This window comes from Heterocephalus glaber, unplaced genomic scaffold (assembly GCF_053883595.1).
Source record: "Heterocephalus glaber isolate CG9 unplaced genomic scaffold, H.glaber_assembly_v1.0 deba00001555, whole genome shotgun sequence".
In the NCBI taxonomy this organism is placed as follows: domain Eukaryota; kingdom Metazoa; phylum Chordata; class Mammalia; order Rodentia; family Bathyergidae; genus Heterocephalus; species Heterocephalus glaber.
In genome coordinates this window covers 947,956-966,217 of record NW_028258346.1, presented here as the reverse complement: position 1 = coordinate 966,217, position 18,262 = coordinate 947,956, and the positions used below count along the sequence as shown (strand labels likewise).

Here is an 18,262-nt window from a genome sequence, read left to right as displayed (position 1 = left end):
AATTTATCCTTACAATATTCCTCACTGGTTTCTAGGGCCAAGGATTATTATCTCTGCTTTTTGGATATCTGGGCATGGGAATGTACATATTCATTCATCCTCACTGCCATTCGAAACCCTATGGCTACATCCTCCAGTCCACGTGGATTACTTCCAAGTGGATTCCTACTCTTTTCTCGCTTGAGCTTCTAGGATTTGAGTCGGTTTTCTTTTATTCTGTTTGTCACACCACATTCCCAATCTTACATGAGAAAATTTTGTAATTTCGTTATTGTCTAACTCATTGTTACAGAAATTCAAAGAATTTAAAGAGGAATTAAAAAGGTAGAAAACCATGAAAAATTAATTTTTGATCTATTGTCTGATAATTTTAATGATGGTTAAATTATCTCTCTCAATGGCTATTTAAAGTTACTGTAACTTTGGGTATTCTTTTAGGTATACTGTTTATTTCAAATCATTGAGCCTATTTTCTTCCACTGACAACTGCAGAAAAATAGAAAATATGAACTTTTAAAATGTGGCCTCAATCACTATTTATAAAATTGAATGAGATGGCTATTGAAGTACACATTTATTAAGTAACTTGGCTAAGGTTTTAAGGTCTGTGATACTGTTATCATAGTGTTTGGGTCATAGAACACATATCTATCTCTTTTAATAATAAGTTTATTATTTGGCTCATAAATCCATTGTATGAAAATGTAAATATAACTTAAGAGTATTTTTTCTAATAGATCTTACAAGTGAATTAATCTATGAACAATTAAGAATATGATGGCAAAAAATGCCTTGGACTTAAAAATTATTACCTTGTGAGTTCAAATTGTGTGTATATTTTTTAAAATGACTTTATAGGGTAGTAAAAAAAAAGATCACTAATTTCTTTTTTTAATTTTTTGAGATGGGATCTCACTATGTTGTTCCAGCTAGTCTTGAACTCATGATAGCCCAGGCTGGCCTTGAACTAGCAGTGATCCTCCTACCTCAAAGAGCACTAATATTTTTGCCATCTATTCATAGATGGAGTTGCTAATCCTCTTCATTGCTCCATTCATTTATTTCACAAATATGTGTCGATTGCCAGCAGTATGCCAGGAACTGTGCTGGGTGTTGAATATGTAGTAATGAACAAATCAAATGGAACTCTTGGCTTTGTAGAGCTTAGAATATAAAAAGAGATGGAGATGTGAAACAAAGAGGCACACAAAGGGATGCGTGCCTGCAGATTTTGAGAAGTGTTATGAAGTGAAAGAATGGAGGAGTTTACAATGCAGTTTATAATAAGGAGTCCAAGAAGGCCTCTTTGAGAAAAAGGCATTTGCTATGAGATTGAAGGGGAAGAGTTAGGCTGTGCGGCATGCATAGGAATCAACACTTGTGAAGGACCAGAGTGCATCTGAGAACCTGCACGGCAGAGAGCAAGGCCCAGGGGTAGAGAGCTCTCTCTGAGAGCAGAGAGCTTGCAAAATGAGATGGGGAAAGGAGGAGGAAAGGGCCCTTTCTGCATGGAGCATCAGCTTATTGTCCATGTTAAGGGCTTGAGATATTATTTTACGTACAAGGGGAAACTATCAAAAGTTTTGAAGCATGAGAGTAAGTACAATCAGATTTCCATTGTAAAAATACCACAGTGGTTCTCTGTGGGAGCATAGGTTGGAGAGGTGTTGAAGTGAATGAATTGGGATGCTCTGGATTAGTTCAGGTGAATAAATGGTGCTCACTGTAGTGGTGGACCAATTTAAAATATAATGTAGAGTCAGACGAGTGGGACTGAATGGATGAGATGGAGCCAAAATGGGGGTGAAGGACAATGAAATGTCCAGTCACGAGTCTCTGACTGTGTGAGCCAGAAGGAATCATAGTACTACCTGACTCAAGTGCCCAGTTTTAGAGAGGTAAGAAACTTCCTCACACAAATAATTATTTTACTAAAGCTAAAGAAATGAGTTTGCTAAGTTTAAGCCAATAGAACTAAATGGAATCTACTTCTACTTAGATCTTACCTCTAAGAAAAAAATACTTGGAATGACTATCATCAGAAATTCACCATTTATTTTATTTTATAAATATTTGCAATTTGTGTACATGTAGGAAAAATCTCCCAATTTGATTTCCTGTGTATTTAAGTGACTCATCAGGTGGGAGGGCCACCTCCCTGGTTGACTTTGCAGTTTAATGATGATCAGCCCACACTTTCACTTGTTCAATGTCGGACCTTCTATTTTATTTGAGGATATAGCTGTAGACAGTAGATTTTGGCCTTTTCCAAAAAAAAGAGATAAATACCTTTATTATTTAAATGAATGCATGGCAATGTTTTGCTTACTGATACAAAAAAATTTGACTGTTGAGAAATGAGTCGTAACTCTGTTTGAATGGAAGTGGTGTATTCCATGAAAATTCAATTCTTTGTTAAAAGAAATAATTTTTTATTATTGTCTTGGGAGAATAAGGGTTATAGTCAATGATAGTGATAATAATTATGTTTTAATAATGATAGCTAATACATACAGAGCCATTTCCTATATGCCAATCATTGTACCCAAGCTGTTAGCATGTATTATTTGTCTAGAGTCAGACAGGTAATGGTGACGGAGTTCGTCCAATTCCGGAGTTCACATTCAAAGCTATTCTCCATTCATTCATTTATTCATGCAATAGATATCAAGCTATTCTCTCCCAGTGTCTTAACCATTTTCCAGTTACTGTGACAAAATACCTGATACTTGCAATTTAAAGGAGGAAAACTTTATTCTGGTTCATGTTTTCAGTCCATGGTCAGCTGGCTCCAAGGCATAAACAGGATGGCAAAGAGGTGTGGCAGAGCAAAATATCATCAACCCAAGGCAGCCAGGAACAGAGATGGGAGGAACTGGGACAAGTATACACCCTTCCAGGTCATGTTCCTAGTGATATATCTCTGACCAGGCCCCACCTGCTAGCATCACATTCAGCTACTGAACTCATTAATCCATGAGTCTACTGATGAAATAGCACCCTCCAGATCCAATCACCTTCCACACACATGAGAATTTGGGGGGGGATATTTTAGATCTAAACCATAACCGCCAGGACTGTTCCAGAACCTATATATATAGCAAAAAACAAAACAGATAAACATTCCTGCTTTCACAACTTATATTCTGTTTTGGGGCAGGAAAACATAAGAAAATAAAGCATAACAAATATATAATGTGCTAGAAAATAATGAATGCTGTAGAGAAATCTTGGTTAAAGGGGGATTTGCATATTGCATAGACAGCAAGTATCACTGGGAAAGAAACATTGAAGCAATGATTTCATGGACAGGAAAGACTGAGGTCTGAGGCTATTGAAAGGAAGATCGTTCCAGGAAGAAGGAAGGACAATGCATGGCTCTCTCTCTTGTAGCTGCCCCACATGTTTGGAGATAGAGAGGCAGGGTGGTGTGTGAGATTGGAGGCAGGAAGCCGGGAATGCGATGGAGGAAGAAGCAGAAGGCCAGATCATCCTGTAGGGCTCATCAAAGCAAGGTAAAGCTTTATTTATTTATAACTTAATTTGTTAATTACTCACTTATTAACATGTAAGGCATACAGCCATAGCTATTGAGTGAGAATGCTGCCCGTCACACTTTCATGAGGCAAGCCTTACTCACACTGTGATACTGATGCCTCAGAGAAGGAGTAAGTGGTCAGGATGCTGCTCTCGCAGAATGTCTGACCCACTGAGGAAGCAATGCTGACTCCAGTAGTCAGTCATGTGGATAAAATTTTGGTAACCCAGAGTGGTTTTGGTTTTATTCAGCTTTACCACTGGTTCCTAAATCCATTTTCAGAGTGCTTCAGAGCAGTGATGGTGAAACTTGAATATGTATATTAAATACCTTGGAGATGAGTTCAAATACCTGTTCTGATTCAGTCAATCTGAGAGGGGCTTGGGTCCTGCTTTTCTGATAAGTTTCTCGTTGAAGTCAGGGCCGCCAGCCTGGGTGCCACATCTTGGGAAGCAGGGCTTTAGAGTTGGCAGACGACTTTCCCCTCTGTCATCTCATTTTAATTTGGATCTTCATCAAAACCCTGAGTTAATTGGTTCAGATGTCATCTTCATTTACAAATGAAGAAACCAAATCTCCAGGGTGAAATGACCTGGTCATCTGGCCAAATAACAGAGCTATGACTTGAATTTAGTTCCTTGGTTGTGAGACAACAGCTGCCCTGATGGCTTTTAAACTCTCATACATAAAAAGCACATGCTAATTAGTGTTTTTGGCTGATGCACGTGTACACACACACACACACACACACACACACACACACACACACACACACGGCTGCAATGGAAGAGAGTTTGGGGAGGATGATGAAGCCCCCCTTCAAGCTGCAGCTGCCCGGAGGCCAGCCTTAGCAATGGTCTCTGGAAATGATCCAAACATCAATCACAACATGCCCTGGAAATGTGCCTATCTTGCATGCAGTTCTGGCCCTACCTTGGATGTCAACATGTTCTTCACATTTGCTTTGCATGTGAGCTAAACTGCATTTCATCCACCTCTGAGGCAGTCTGGTCCCAAGTTCTTACCCAAATCAGGCTATTTACTGTCAGGCTGCAAAAGATTGTTCTCCTCACCCAAGGAGAGCGCTGTTCTCAGAGAGGAAGCCCATCGCTTCCTACTGAGCTCCAGCTTTCTGGGAAAAGCAGAAGTCTTTGAAGCGTTTCCAACCAAATCCTTGGAGAGGTAAACATATTTTTCAGCCACAGGATTCCAGGTTGAAGAAGTGTGTCCCCCACTTGTTTACAAAGCAGCGCAGCAGCTGTTAGGAGGCCTCCGCCCCAACTGGACGGACAGGCATGTGGAAGATGTGCCGAGCCTACAGTCTGCGCGGCGCCCCTTTGGGAGGAGCTCATCCCCATCAGCCACCAGCAGCGCAGAAAGCTCAGGGGCACAGGGACTGCAGATGAGACACGCCTGGCTTCTCTGGTTTCATTTCGCCGTGCTCTTTTTATTAGTGTTTAAAAACACCAAACTGCCTCTCAACTTTTTCTATAGATGATGGGTAAAGAAAAACTCTTACCTGCAGCCCCCACCCTTCGACCTCCTGCTTCCTGTTCTGGAGTAAGAAACTGTTTTGGATACAGGCATTAATTTGGATCTGTCATGAGAAGCATCTGCTTATTCCTCCTGTCTGTCCTTGCTTCAAAGTCCAGTTCTGGCCTGTGCGTTCCGCGAAGTTCCCCTTGGACACACCAGGTCGCAGTGATTGCTCATTCTCCTAATTCTAGAACACAAAAGTATTTTCACTGCTCATTAGTTGTTTGTCCTGCACTGCTTTTTAGGTTAAGAATAAGAATAATGATAACAATAGCTGACATTTATGTTTATTTAATAGGTTAGCATTATTATTCCTATTTTAAAATGAGAAAATTGAGGCAGAGTGAAATTAGGAGTAGAGTTTGCCCAACATCATGCACCTCAAAAGCACGAAGCTAGACTGAAACAAGGAATGTTTGAACCTTCATTATCTTTTAAACATGTAACAATAATATCTCTTCTATTATACTGTGATAGTTGTCAGTAAACAGTCTTTGATAAACAGCAACATTTAGTAAATATCCCCATATGGTTCTAGGTCAGACCAATCTGAGACTGACACGGAAGGCTAAATTCACGATTGTGAGCACTAAGAACTATATAAGCCTGCACCTACCTGGGGACATCTTTGCTCCCACAGAAATAAAGTCAGTCTAAGAAAGCAATATAAAAGGGTAGGGAGAGGGTGATATGGTTCTAAAGACAGATTAGAACCCCTGAACTCAGCTGGGCTTTATTTCTAGAATTTTCAATTACAAAAACAAACACATTCTCTACTTTTACTTGTGATATTTTTGAGTTGTATTTTTTTTCTTCTTGGAATCAAATGAGTCCTTATAAGCCATTAAAAAAACAAATTAAAAATAACACTTAAATTGAAGCAAATAATCCTTGATACAACAGACTTGTTTGCTTAGTAATGCTTTGCTCTTTTTGTCTAGACCAGTGTGGCCCAAAAGTACTTTCTGTGATAATTAGAATGTTCTAGAAATGGTCAAGGCCTGCATGCCATAGCCATTAGCTGCAGGTGCTATTATGTACTTTGAATGTCGCTAGTATGATTCAGTTTGATTTACATTTAATTAATTTAAACAGATAAATATGGCTGTTGGCTATCATATTGGACAGCATAAACAACCCATCTCTATACTTCATAAACAACTACAGACCAACCAACTTGATGACTCTGAAGCAGTAGATAGGATGAATTACAGCTCATTTGTTTTTTGTTTCCTGCCGAGTTCCCAGAAGTCCTTCATATCTATGATTCCAAAGCCCATGGGTTTTCCATGTATGAGACTTAGAGAGGTGAATAACTTGCTGAGGTCTTCTTACAGCAAGTACCTTATCAGCTCTGTTAGTATAAGATCATTTAAGAGAAAGCTCTTTTACTTTATAAGCATGGCTTTCCCATTCGAATCTGTCTATCCCGTGTGGTGAGACTTGATGTGAGAAAGACCTGGGGACCTCATTATAACTTGAACTCCTCAAGGTGTAGGTCATGCTGACACTTGTGGTAGAAATGCATGAAAAACAGACACAAAAATATCCAGGTGTGCTCCTATTTGTCTACAATTCTTCGTCTAAGTTTACAGAAAAAAGGCAAAGAGAAGTCCTAAGACGCTAATTTAACTAAATTCACCTAATCATCAAGAGCCTTTGGAATCAGGTAGACTGAATTTAAATTTTGATTTCATCAATTAGCAGATGTAAGACACTAATGATTTTTGCTTTTTTTAATCTATGTTTTTTAAATAGTGAATTATTGAAGTTGAAAAATGGGGCTAGTAGTGTCTATGTCATGGTTCCTTAGTGGGTAGTGAGTGAGACAATACATGCGTGGACTTAGCAGAGTGCCCAGCACATACTACTGTGGATATTTAGGGGTTGATATTGTAAGTAACCAGAACCCAAGCCATGTGGATGGTTCTGCAACAACTTCCTGCATTGCAAATCCTCAGTAGCCTGCAGCAAGATTTCAGTGTGATATTTGGCTGAATGTTTGAATGAAGTTTCTCTCCACACATTACCCAGTCTCAAGTGAGGGAAATGGAGACTTCAGAGGTCAGAAAGAGGTGAGTCTGCTTGGCACCATTACTGCTTTTCACTATTTGGCAACTTCCTTCTTGTCTTTCAAATATGTCAAGGGTTCTGGCCAGTGGAGTTTGAAAATACTCCTTACCTTTTCATTCCTGAGGGCTGAAGTGCTAAATACCTTAACAATGCAATCAAGCAATGGCTCCCTTAAAATTCTGGTGAGAAGGCCACATCCCTACCTAGTATGTCCACCTGGGTGCTGTTCAGAGTAGTTAGGTAGGAGTTCAGGAAGCACATATTCTACAAATATTTATCAAACGCATCCTACTTTCCATATATTGTGCTGGCCACTGAGGACACAGCAATGAACAAAATAGATAAGGTCTACAGCCACCCTTGTGGAGACTGTAGTCTAAAGATGTCACCTTATGACTAAGCACAGGGCATATATTGGTGTTTTGTTTTCAGGGTACTTGTCATCTTCTCAGTCACCTCTCATTAGGACAACATCTGTGGTGAAGCCTATGATGTATAAACATAGTTTGAGAGATGATTAGGTACTGAAACTGGTGTTTAGCTTTTTATTTTCTTCATGCAAAAGGAGCGTATGTTCAAGTGAAAAAGTTTAATGTCTGAATTCAGGTGTAATGGCGTATTTCTACTCATTGGAGGAAGGAAGAACTTTATGTCATATTGTCATGTATTTGAGACCTAAACATTGTCAACTGATTTTATCCAGACTGATCTATAATACTTCAAATGGGAATAGAAGTGCCTGTAGTATATAACATTGGGAAACAGTTTTTTTAGTATCAAGTATCTCACCAGTTAGAGCAGACACTTAAAGTATTTATTCTGCAAGCATCAGTGTAGTGCCCATTTTATACCTGACACTGGCTGGATTTTGAAAGCACTGAGGCTGCTTGCTTCTCAGGAAGGAAGCTGTTTGCAGTAACTTAAAAGAAGCAGAGTTTTGTGAATTTGCATGCTGACAAAAAATTCATATCTCATGATCTTTTCCAGCTTAACTCCATCACAGGTGACTGCAGAATCCAAATGAAGTCACTCAAAAGGGACAAATGTGTAAGTAGAGATTTATTTTAGTTCCTTGTACTGTCATATGCCCCTCAAGGTGTCATAAACAATATTGCAGATTTATCTGGATTCTCTTATGTCCTTCTCACTATTTTCCTCTGAGTTGAGTACTATTTTTCTTGCCATTTTATAGATGAGGATTTTGGAGGCATGGGTTAGAATGACCAGCCCAAGAAGATTGGGGCTGCATGCAAGTGTATTTGGCCCCACATATACTCCTTAAACAACTCTACTTGATGGCATAATTGTGTTGTCAATTTCTTCATAGTTGCTGCAATGCTTTGTCTATGACATGCTCTCAATAAACGTTGGTCAATTGCAGGTTTGAGGATCTACTGCAGGGTGGGATTGGAAATTCCAGCTTTAATTCAAATTTAAAAAAAATTTGTTTTCAGTATCTTAACCCAACTGTCACTTGCTATTTCTCTATACCATTGAATTTCAGATAAACTGGATTGAAATCACTAGCTTTTACATCTGGTTAATGTCTGACTGGTTAATGTCAGTTCTGATCTCAAATTTTCTTCTTTTACCCCTTTACATGTTGTTTCCAACCTCACTTGACATAAATTTTACCCCTTGCAAGTTTCCCCATAACATGTAACCTCACAGTTTCATGTTTTCTAGTACTTATTCTAAAAGTTTGGAAATCAGTTAACAATGTTTTGCTAATATACTGGTGGCAGCTGGCCCTCAAACTCACTTTCTTCTTCACTGCTCTGTGTCCTCAAGCACCCCTACTTACACACAAGCTCCCCCAGTCCTCTAAACATCCAAGCCTGAGCCCCTACCAAGACAGGCTCTTCTGGCAGCTTCTTCTTGACTATTTTCCTCTAATTTCCTTCTTTTGGAAATTGGGTAAATAAAATCCTCCACATTTTTACAATAATTGATGGCTTAAGGATGTTATGTGCATTATCCTATAATCCTTATGAACACTCTATGAATTAGATGTTGTCTTAGTTTTCTCCTTGCTGAGACAAAATACCTAATACCTACAAGCTAAGGGAGGAAAGGTTTATTTTGCTCACTGATTGTAGAGGTTTCAGTCCATAATCGTCTGGCTCCAAGGCAGAGTGGCACACAGCAGACAGGCATTGTGGAGAAGAAACAGTTCATGGTGGGCAGAAGGTAGCAAAGCAACAAGGGATGACCACAGCTCTTTCTATCCTTTATAATTTATCCAGGCTATTTAGGACAGGTAGCACTCACACCCTTGATCCTAGTGCCCTCTATCCTAGCATTGCACCATGAGTCAATCCCAGTATCACACACTCTTGATCCAGCCACCTCTGAAAAAGCCCCACCTATGACTGTGTAAGGCTTTGGGGGGATATCTAGACACAAGCCATGAAGATGTTAGTTCCTACTTTTTATAATGAAAAAACACATTAGGAGTTGTGACTTTTCCAGGCCCAGTTGTCACTAGGGGAGTTCTTTGGGGGACCATACCTCTTCTCAGGACCCTAATGCTTTTTCTAGTCCACCCTATCTCCTCAGTCTGACTGAGGTATGTGGCTAAGAAATGAAGGGGTTCTTTTTCAGCTAGCCAGCTCTAGCAGGGTTTTTCAGTCCAGTACTATGGATATTTTTGGCAGGATAATTGCTGCAAGGAGCAGTCTTGGGTATTGCAGGTTGTCTGGGTTCCCGGGCTTCCATCTACTAAATGTTTGTAGTATCTGCCACTCATTATGGCAGCTGTCAAGATGCTCCTGTGCTTGTGTGGAGGCCACCTTTTGGGGAAGGGTGGTCCACCCCCTGTGAAGACTAGATCATCTCTAGGCATGGGGTCCTCATTTCTAAACTCAATTGATTCATTGGAAGGTAGCTTCTACTAACGTTAAAATGGAAACATGAGATAAAATGGTCAGAGAAGAGAGTGATTGTAGGGAACATAACCCCCACCCCATTTAATAATGGGTCCCATGGAAAGCCAGGTTACAGGGTCATTCTCACTCCTGGAATTAGGTTGTGGATAGAATCTGAGACTACAGGGAGAACACAACAAAGAGTGGTGCTTTGGGAAACAGTAAGGGAGGAAACAGCATTTGGTGGGGACATCACTGGGTAAAGCTGAGGGGGTCTGGATAGAGTCTTTCCGTGGTCTTGGTTGTAGTAACTGCATAATCTTGGACAATTGGAAGTGCAGAATGAAGGGCTTGGATCAGTGGATGGCTGAGTCCTCCTGTTTCCTGTTGCTTGATTCAGGGACCTTCGGGGATCAGAAATGCTGCTTATTTTGTTTACTGATATTTCTTAATACTTTGGTTATTGGGTAAAGTTTAGCCTGCTAATGATTTCCATATTTCTCAGCTGCTTCAGCCTGAGTCATTTTTATCCCTCAGGAGGAAGGAAAGTCAAAGCCCATGATATGATTCTGTTCAGAAACCATAACCCTTGGGCCCATGCTCAAGGCCTGTGCTGTCCTATTTATTCCTGCTGGCAAGTTGTGAGCCCTGGATGAGAGAGATACACAGTCTTAAGTGTTAGTAGAGTCAGATGTGCTCAGTGGAAACAGTCTGGCTGACTCTCAACAGATTCCCAGCCCTCTTGGATCTCCTCCAAAAATCATGTCTGCTAGGATTTCTGCCATGGATCTGATAGTTGCTGACTTAGAGAACTTGTAAGCTGCTTGTGAATTCATGGTGATAGTCCTATTTCCAGATACAAATTCCCATTGACAGTAAGAGACTGAAAATGTATATAAAATGCACTGAAAGCTTACTTGTGAACTCTCTGTGTGTGTGTGTGTGTGTGTGTGTGAGAGAGAGAGAGAGAGAGAAAGCATATGTTATATGAAAATAATTTATATTGTTAGAGGATAGTAAAAGGAATATTTTGTAACGATAGGTACATAGGGAAAGAAGTTGGACTTGAATGATCTCTAATGATTTCCTTCACATGAAACACAACTTGACCTCACAATATTTTACTAAAATATAGCAAACTCTGCCAAATGGTTAGTGTATATAATTTTTGAAAATTAAGAGAAACAGAGTAAACAGACCCAAGGTATGGGAGAGGTGATTCAAGTTATCAAAATTTACCAGATTGGTTTCATTAACTTTGTGTTGTAGACTATCAGGTAAACTTTTGGGAAGATGATTAGATTATTTAAATTATTTTTATTTAGTACATGTTTGCAACACATAATGAATACATTCATCATGGGAGTTGGTACATCATTCTTTTTACCTCCCCCTCCTATCCCCCCTCTCACCTCTTCCTCCATCTCTAGATCACCTTCCCACTTGCAAAAGGTCTACCTCCATATTTCCTACCATCTTAGATGACTAGATTATTTTAAGGATATTTTCTGAAGTATAAATGACTTACTGTGTTTCATTTATTCAGTGAATATTACCTAGAGCCCCACTCTATCCCAGATATCATGCACTCACTGTTTTCATTTGTATAAGTTTGTGCATGAGTATGGTAAAGAGGAGAAGAGTTATGAGGATAGCAGGGAACTGGTTATATATCTTTTGTAAATTTGTTGCATGTTTTCTAAGTGATATTCCAAAGGAGCAGAGGAAAGTAATATCAATATGTAGTAATTAATTTGTGGAGTCCAGTGAAAAATGAGTGCTTGTTCAAAACTTGGTTAAGATGACAGTATCAGAGAATGAAGCCAAACATGTGGCCCTTCCTAGTGCCAGGCCGTGGGTGACAGTGGAGGTCACATATGTCTGAAGCACTACTGCTCATGGAGAATAACCCCTGAATCTCAATTCTATGTTTAAACTGGGGATGAAGTTAGCTACCCTACAGGGTGATGGTAAAGAGAACTTGAAATGATGCTTTGTAACAGTGTTTACTAATCTTATTAATGTGTTTATCAAACTTACTAAATATACATTTGGTGCTTCATAAATGATAAAATTAAAATGTGGTAGTAGTAAGTTGAATTAATAGCATAAATGAAAGTTATTTAGATGTCTTATACTGTCGAGAGTGTATTTTTGGTAGGGGGAGATATTTTACTAAGAAATCTTACTTTTGCTTTGGATTTTTTCTTTTCAAATTAATAGTCCTCTATTAATTTCTTGTTGAAAGAAAAAAGAGCTTGGCTGTGGGCCACATGCATGCCGTGAATCAATTCTTGGGTAGGAAATATATGGAATTTAGGGAAACGCTTGACTCATATGCTTAGTGGCTCACCTTGCAGTATTTGCAGTCATAAAAATGTCTACTCCAATACTTTCTAACTTGAATGGAATATCTTTGTCACAGAGTACCACCGACAAGCAATGTTCCAGGTTTTCCAATGTTGATGCCTTAGTTACTTGAGCTATTAAAAAGAATTTTTAGAGCTGAGGATTTAGCGCAGTGGTTCTGGCGCCTGTTTGGCAAGTGCAAGGTCCCGAGTTTGATCCCTGGTACCAAAAAAAAAAAAAAAGAATTTTTGAAATACTAAATCCAGAAAATTGTAAATTTCTCTTTAATATTTAATAATATTTAATAGCTTTAATATTTAATAATAGCTGAAATGATTTTTAACTCAAATCTCATCTTCAAACACACAAAACACCTTTGAAAGAAAACAATTAAATCTTTTAAGTCATAAAGAACAATTAAAAAAGTTATGAGTTAATAAAATAGGACTATTCATTTTTAAAAAAAAAACTACTCCTTTGTCATATTTTCCTTACCTGGAAAACAGAGTTGTGAATAAGTCATAGTTAAGTAGTTTGAAGATAAAGTATCTTCATTTACCTAATGAGTTATCAAGACAACATTTCAGAAAAAATAATAGAAAATCTAATACTTTATTCAAATTTAGTTCAGTGAGATGGTGGTTGGACATAAGCTCTTTGAAGTGACTGTATTTTTTTCCCTGCATTACAAAGTTGCCCCTCTTGTCTCCTCTTCAGTTTAGTGTTTCTAAATTTTCACCAGAATAGGAATGTCAAATGTTCCCACAAGGTAATCCCCCTTAACTCTGCATGGCATTATGGAAATCTGCTCCAGGGATCCAGAGGATGGACATCCTCAGGATGGACATCCTCAGGATGAACATCCTCAGGATGGACATCCTGAGGGTACTGAAGGAAATTCTTACCTAGTTCATGGAGGAGCTGATGTTCCTGGTAAAATCCTCACTTCCCAGGGGCACTAACCTTGCAGATAGGAGGGATGAGGACTTACTGTCCTTGTGCAGAGTCAGGGTGCATATGTCAACCTGTGTCCTTTAAATGTTTGCCTGAAGAAGATCTGGGATGAGACTTACCAAAGGGTACTAAAATTCTCTTTCCATCAGGTATATTTCGGTGTCTTTCTGTGTTATCCAGGAGCCTATCTCCAGGTTGTCCACTGAAGTGGTCTTGAACCTTGCATTAGTCAGCTTCCTGTTGCTATAACAAATATCAGATATAATCAAATTATGGAGGAGAAATGTTTATTTTGGCCCACAGTTTTAGAAGTTTCAGTCCACCCAGTCTGTGGTGCTTTGTTATTCCAGCCCAAGTAAATGGACCTATGGCCCCTTCTGGTAAAGCTGTCAGTTCCTTTTCTTGACCTTCTACATAGGGCTTTCAAAAGTTCAAAGCTCAGGGATGTGATAGCACACATCTATAAACCCAACACTCTGGGAGGCTGAGGCATGAGGATTTCAAGTTATGTCCAGCCTTGGCAACTTAGTCTTTTTGTCTTAAGATCAAAAATGAAAAAAAGGGGCTGAGTATGTAGCTCAGGGTGAAGGCTCTGGGTTCATTCCCCAGTACCACCAAAAAAACCCCCTAAACAAACAAAAAAAAGTTCAAAGCTCATATGGTGACAATCACTCTTTCTATACCTAACAGTATGTTGCTACCAGTATGGAAAACTTTACTTCCAGGTTCACAGCGTACAAATTTCTGCATCTTACAGGTCTCTCTGCTTTCTTGGGACCCACATTTCTGAAGAGTCTGTGGGCTGATGATGTCCTCATCTCTAGTCATGGGTCCAGCCCGGTCTTTCCTTCCAGCACAAAGTATTTGGTCAATCTCTTCAGATCATCTTTTCCTCCCCTCTGAGGCTTTATCCTAACTGGAGTGAGTGAAAGTTAGCCAGCCCTCAAATTCCCTCCAGCAAGGACAGTTACCAGTGAGTGGCCCTGCAGCTGCATCATGGTGGGTGACAGTGGACCAGTTGTGCCATCAGGGCCACAAATAAAATGTAGCTGATTCCTTGCAGTCAGATGCAATATTGTTTCCTCTGCCCTCCCTATGAGCAAGTGGTCAGAGCCATAATTACTCCTGATGGCAGGTGGCAGGTCTACATCACATCTTGACATTAGCTTTTAGCTATTTTTTTTAGAGCTGCCAGCGTTCTCAGTCAAATACCTGTCTGTCATCACAATCAGACAGGTCTTAATGTCTCTGCATTACAGAGGAGGACCTCGGCTCCCTTCCAGCCCATTTATTATGGTCCCAGTGTAGCATTTTATCACACATTCCTTACGCATAGCCTCCTCTCCACCACCACGGAAATCTTCCAAGTTGGCAGCTTTACTGTCTACTGCCATTAATCTTCACTAGGCTGGGATCTCGGGGCAAAGGATGATTTATTGCAATTACCTGTTACAGTGCAGAGCTCAGGTGAGCCTGGCTCAGATGCATTTACTGGGCTCCCTTCCATTCCCCCACAGCAAAGAAGTAAAAATGTGTCTGCTTTGTTTCCAGGTATATCTGCTTTCACTTAGCCCCTCAAATGTTAGTTAATTAACGGAGAAGTGGAGAAATAGATTTAGATAGTATTAAGGTTATGTATAGACATGGCGAAGCCAGGCTGTTGAGAGCCAGAACTGACACTGACATATGACAGTCCATTTAATTTCTTTGTTGTTTCTGCGTTTTAAGAAACATCCAAAGGAAATTCGAAATTGCACTTACCTGACACTTTCTGCACCATCTGTTCCAGGTGATTAAAACCAATCTGCATATAGTGTTGTGTTTCATTTCCAATTTCTCGCTCCCTGGGATGGCAGGGGGCAGTGCATGAGGTGGGGATAATGTGCGTTTGGGTTCTGCAAGTGAAGGAGGAAGAAGGAGGGAGGGGAGAAGAGGGATAAAAGGGGAAGAAGAAAGCTGGATGGCAAACTCTTTGCAGCAGAAATAAATGTGTTCCTGAAAGAAGCCCATTGTTTTCCCATTACTTGCTTTAATGGCAGCTTCTTGTCTGCTTGAAGTTAAAAAGCCTCAATGCTCTCGTGTCTCTGGCCTAGTAGAAAAGTGGCAATTTTCAGGATAGATTAATGGAATTAAAAAGCTTTTTTGCTATTGCATCCAAGATCTGACCATTCTCAAGTTTGACATAATCTGTAGAAGACACTATTTGGTGTCAGTTAGGAACAATAAATCATTTGTATTCTGTTGGACAGAGGAGAGTTGAACTAAGTGATTTTTAAAAGATCTCTTCTGAGTCCTTGGGATTTGAACAAAAGGTAAGTCTGGGATTGTGATCTCCTAAGAAGATGGTAGGGTGAGGGAGAGAAAGACCTTGCTGTGAGTCCCAGCTGAGATGGATATAATGTTGGCTTCTATTTCTATCTCTGCCTACAGTTTTGCTGTTAGTCTCTGGATGGGACTGTAAGAACCACAGGGACACTGGGATTCTACACAGCCTCCATCCAGTGCAGCTCCCACAAACCCTGAGCTCCATTTCTCTCATGTTCTGGTACCAATTTGGGCTTTTGAGGACCTCACAGAAGACTTGGTGAGGTTACAAAGAGCATGCCTGGATCTAGCAGACATTCCATTCTTTGGGTTTTTGCTGGTTTTATTTTTCCAAATCATTGTTCCCATACAGAGAGTATCCTTCAAGGTATAGTTGGGAAAGAAGGAATGTGTTGTTAAAAATGTCTCCGGCTAGTGAGGACTGCCTGACACCCCAGGGTCTCCACACTTAAGGTTTTATACAAAGCTTTTTCTTTCATATGTTCTTGAGATATGGTTGTGGGAAAGAGCACATTTCCTCAGTTAGAGGTTACTACTTAGATATGGTCTGCTAATTTCCATTTTTAAGGAAAAGACAGGTGAGGCAGGGAGATGTTTCTATCTTAACCATAGGAAGTGGAGTCTGTCTGGGGAAAGTTAAGTGATTTGCTTAAGGTTGCTCAGCTAATAAGTAAGGAGGCTAGCACTTGACCAGTGGGTCAGGCTGCTTCTAAAATGGCTCCTAGTGTTCACTGCTTCCTGGTATTTCTTCCCTTGATTGTTGGCTGGACCTACAGACTAGAATATAGTGCAAGTGCTGCACCTTCCATCCTAAAATCAGATTACACAAAGACTGAGCTTTCTGTCTCCCAACTACTGGCTCAAATGACGCCAACTGCCATGTTATCAGCTGCCCTGTGGAGAGGCCCATGTGGCAAGGACCTGAGGGTGGTCTCTGCCAATATCCAGGGAGAAGTGAAGCCCCTCTGAACAAAAGCCTGTGAGAAACTAATTTTTGGGCAACAGTGTGGGTCCGGCTCAAGGTCAGAGCATCTAAGTAAGCTGCATCCAGATTCCTGTTCCACAGAAACTAGGATGTAATAATTCCTGTTTTAAGCCATTATATTTTGGGGGTATTTTGTTATGCATCCATAGATAACTAATTCAGCAAGGAAACCTTAAGCACAAAGGAATCTTCCTATAATTCCATTTGCTGTAGAGAGGAATTTAGGAAGAGGTCTGTTTGTCTTGGAATTTTGTGAAGAGTTATAAATGAAATCAACAAAAGGTAATAATAAAAATGTTTAAAAATCTGAATGGCAAAGATACCAACCAGCTGTAAAGTATCATGCATACCCTGGGTACAGTGCTAGTCCTTTAGTTACTGAATCACAGAAATTTCAAGGTAGCTCTGGGACAGCAGGTAGAGCAACATGTAGCCACTTTGGAGACTTAAGGAAGAGGGTGAGTCTGAACTGGGATGAGTATGTCCACATTTTAACAATCAGAATGGCCACAGAGCCTGCTTCCTGGATGTCAGCCCAAAGGAGCTTGGTTTGGATAACATTATCTGAATCAGAAGGCATAGACCATGGAGGTAGGGTAGGGGGGTGAGAAGCCCTTTGTGTTCTTCCCTCTGACTTGCTTCGGAGACAGTCCTGGGCTCCACGGCTCCAAAAAGTCATAGCAGCTGCCTCTTTTGGTTATTAGGAAGTAGCCCACTGTAAGCCCAAAGGGTTTGGGGAAGATCTTGTCCCTTCACTGGAAACCCAGGTTTTGCTCTAACATCCTTGCCTCAGTTCTCATGCTTTAGTGTATGTGTGCAGGAGCATGGTTAAGGGGAGATCTTTTAAGCATTCAACTACATGCTTGAACTGGGGAGATCATGGCTGCCCCTTGCTTTTGATAATGTCAGTAAAATTGGTAAATAGATAAATAACTGGAGCTCAGGGTTCATTTACTAAATACCCCAAAATGTGCATGTAAGCAGTACACATCAGGCACATCAAAGGCAAATAAAAGCATCATTTAGTAATAACATGGTCTCCTGCTGCCTCCTGCTTAACTCAAATGTTAAGTTAAGAGAGGTAAATCAGGGGTTTTGAAACACAATTTTATACTTCATCTTCTTTTTCTTTCCTGAAAAAAAGAACAGGATCTGGGACCACTTCTTAGGTTAGCAGGATCTGGCACAGTTTCCCTTTCAGTGAAAGGGGAAACTTTTAAAAATAAGTGTAACAATTATTCTTTATTTACCCTTCAACTCAGGAATTTCTCCACACCAAGGAAGTGTGCTATGTTGAAAGTGAAGATATTTGAGGGACTTAAAGCATGCCCCATGGCAAGGGTTAGTGTGCAGTTTGGGTGGGGAAAAAATAGGGTGAGAACTGGATGAGAACACTGATCTGCAAAGGAAAAAAGACCCAGGAACACCTTCCGATCTACCTATACTTGGGGACATACAGGGCTTAGGCTACTTGATGGTGGGGCACATTCACACAGATAGCAGCTCCCACCTACTAACTCCTCTAGGCCTCATCTATCTCTTCCTTAAAATGAGAGTCAGTAATCCCTGACTCACAGGGTTGTTGAAAGAATTAAATGATTTACACATGTAAAATGTCTCCCATGCTGCTTTGCC

General features: G+C 40.1%; 1 protein-coding gene across 6 annotated transcripts in view; it reads left to right on the top strand.

Moving 5' to 3' along the window:
• Rbm12b (RNA binding motif protein 12B) overlaps window positions 1-18,262 on the top strand; it is a 476,951-nt gene that overhangs the window by 297,753 nt on the left and 160,936 nt on the right. For all 6 annotated transcript variants that reach the window (XR_015442821.1, XR_015442822.1, XR_015442810.1 and 3 more), the window contains 2 exons: window positions 3,394-3,515; window positions 8,135-8,194. The gene's annotated coding sequence lies outside the window, so the exon portion shown is untranslated. The remainder of the gene's footprint in view (window positions 1-3,393; window positions 3,516-8,134; window positions 8,195-18,262) is intronic.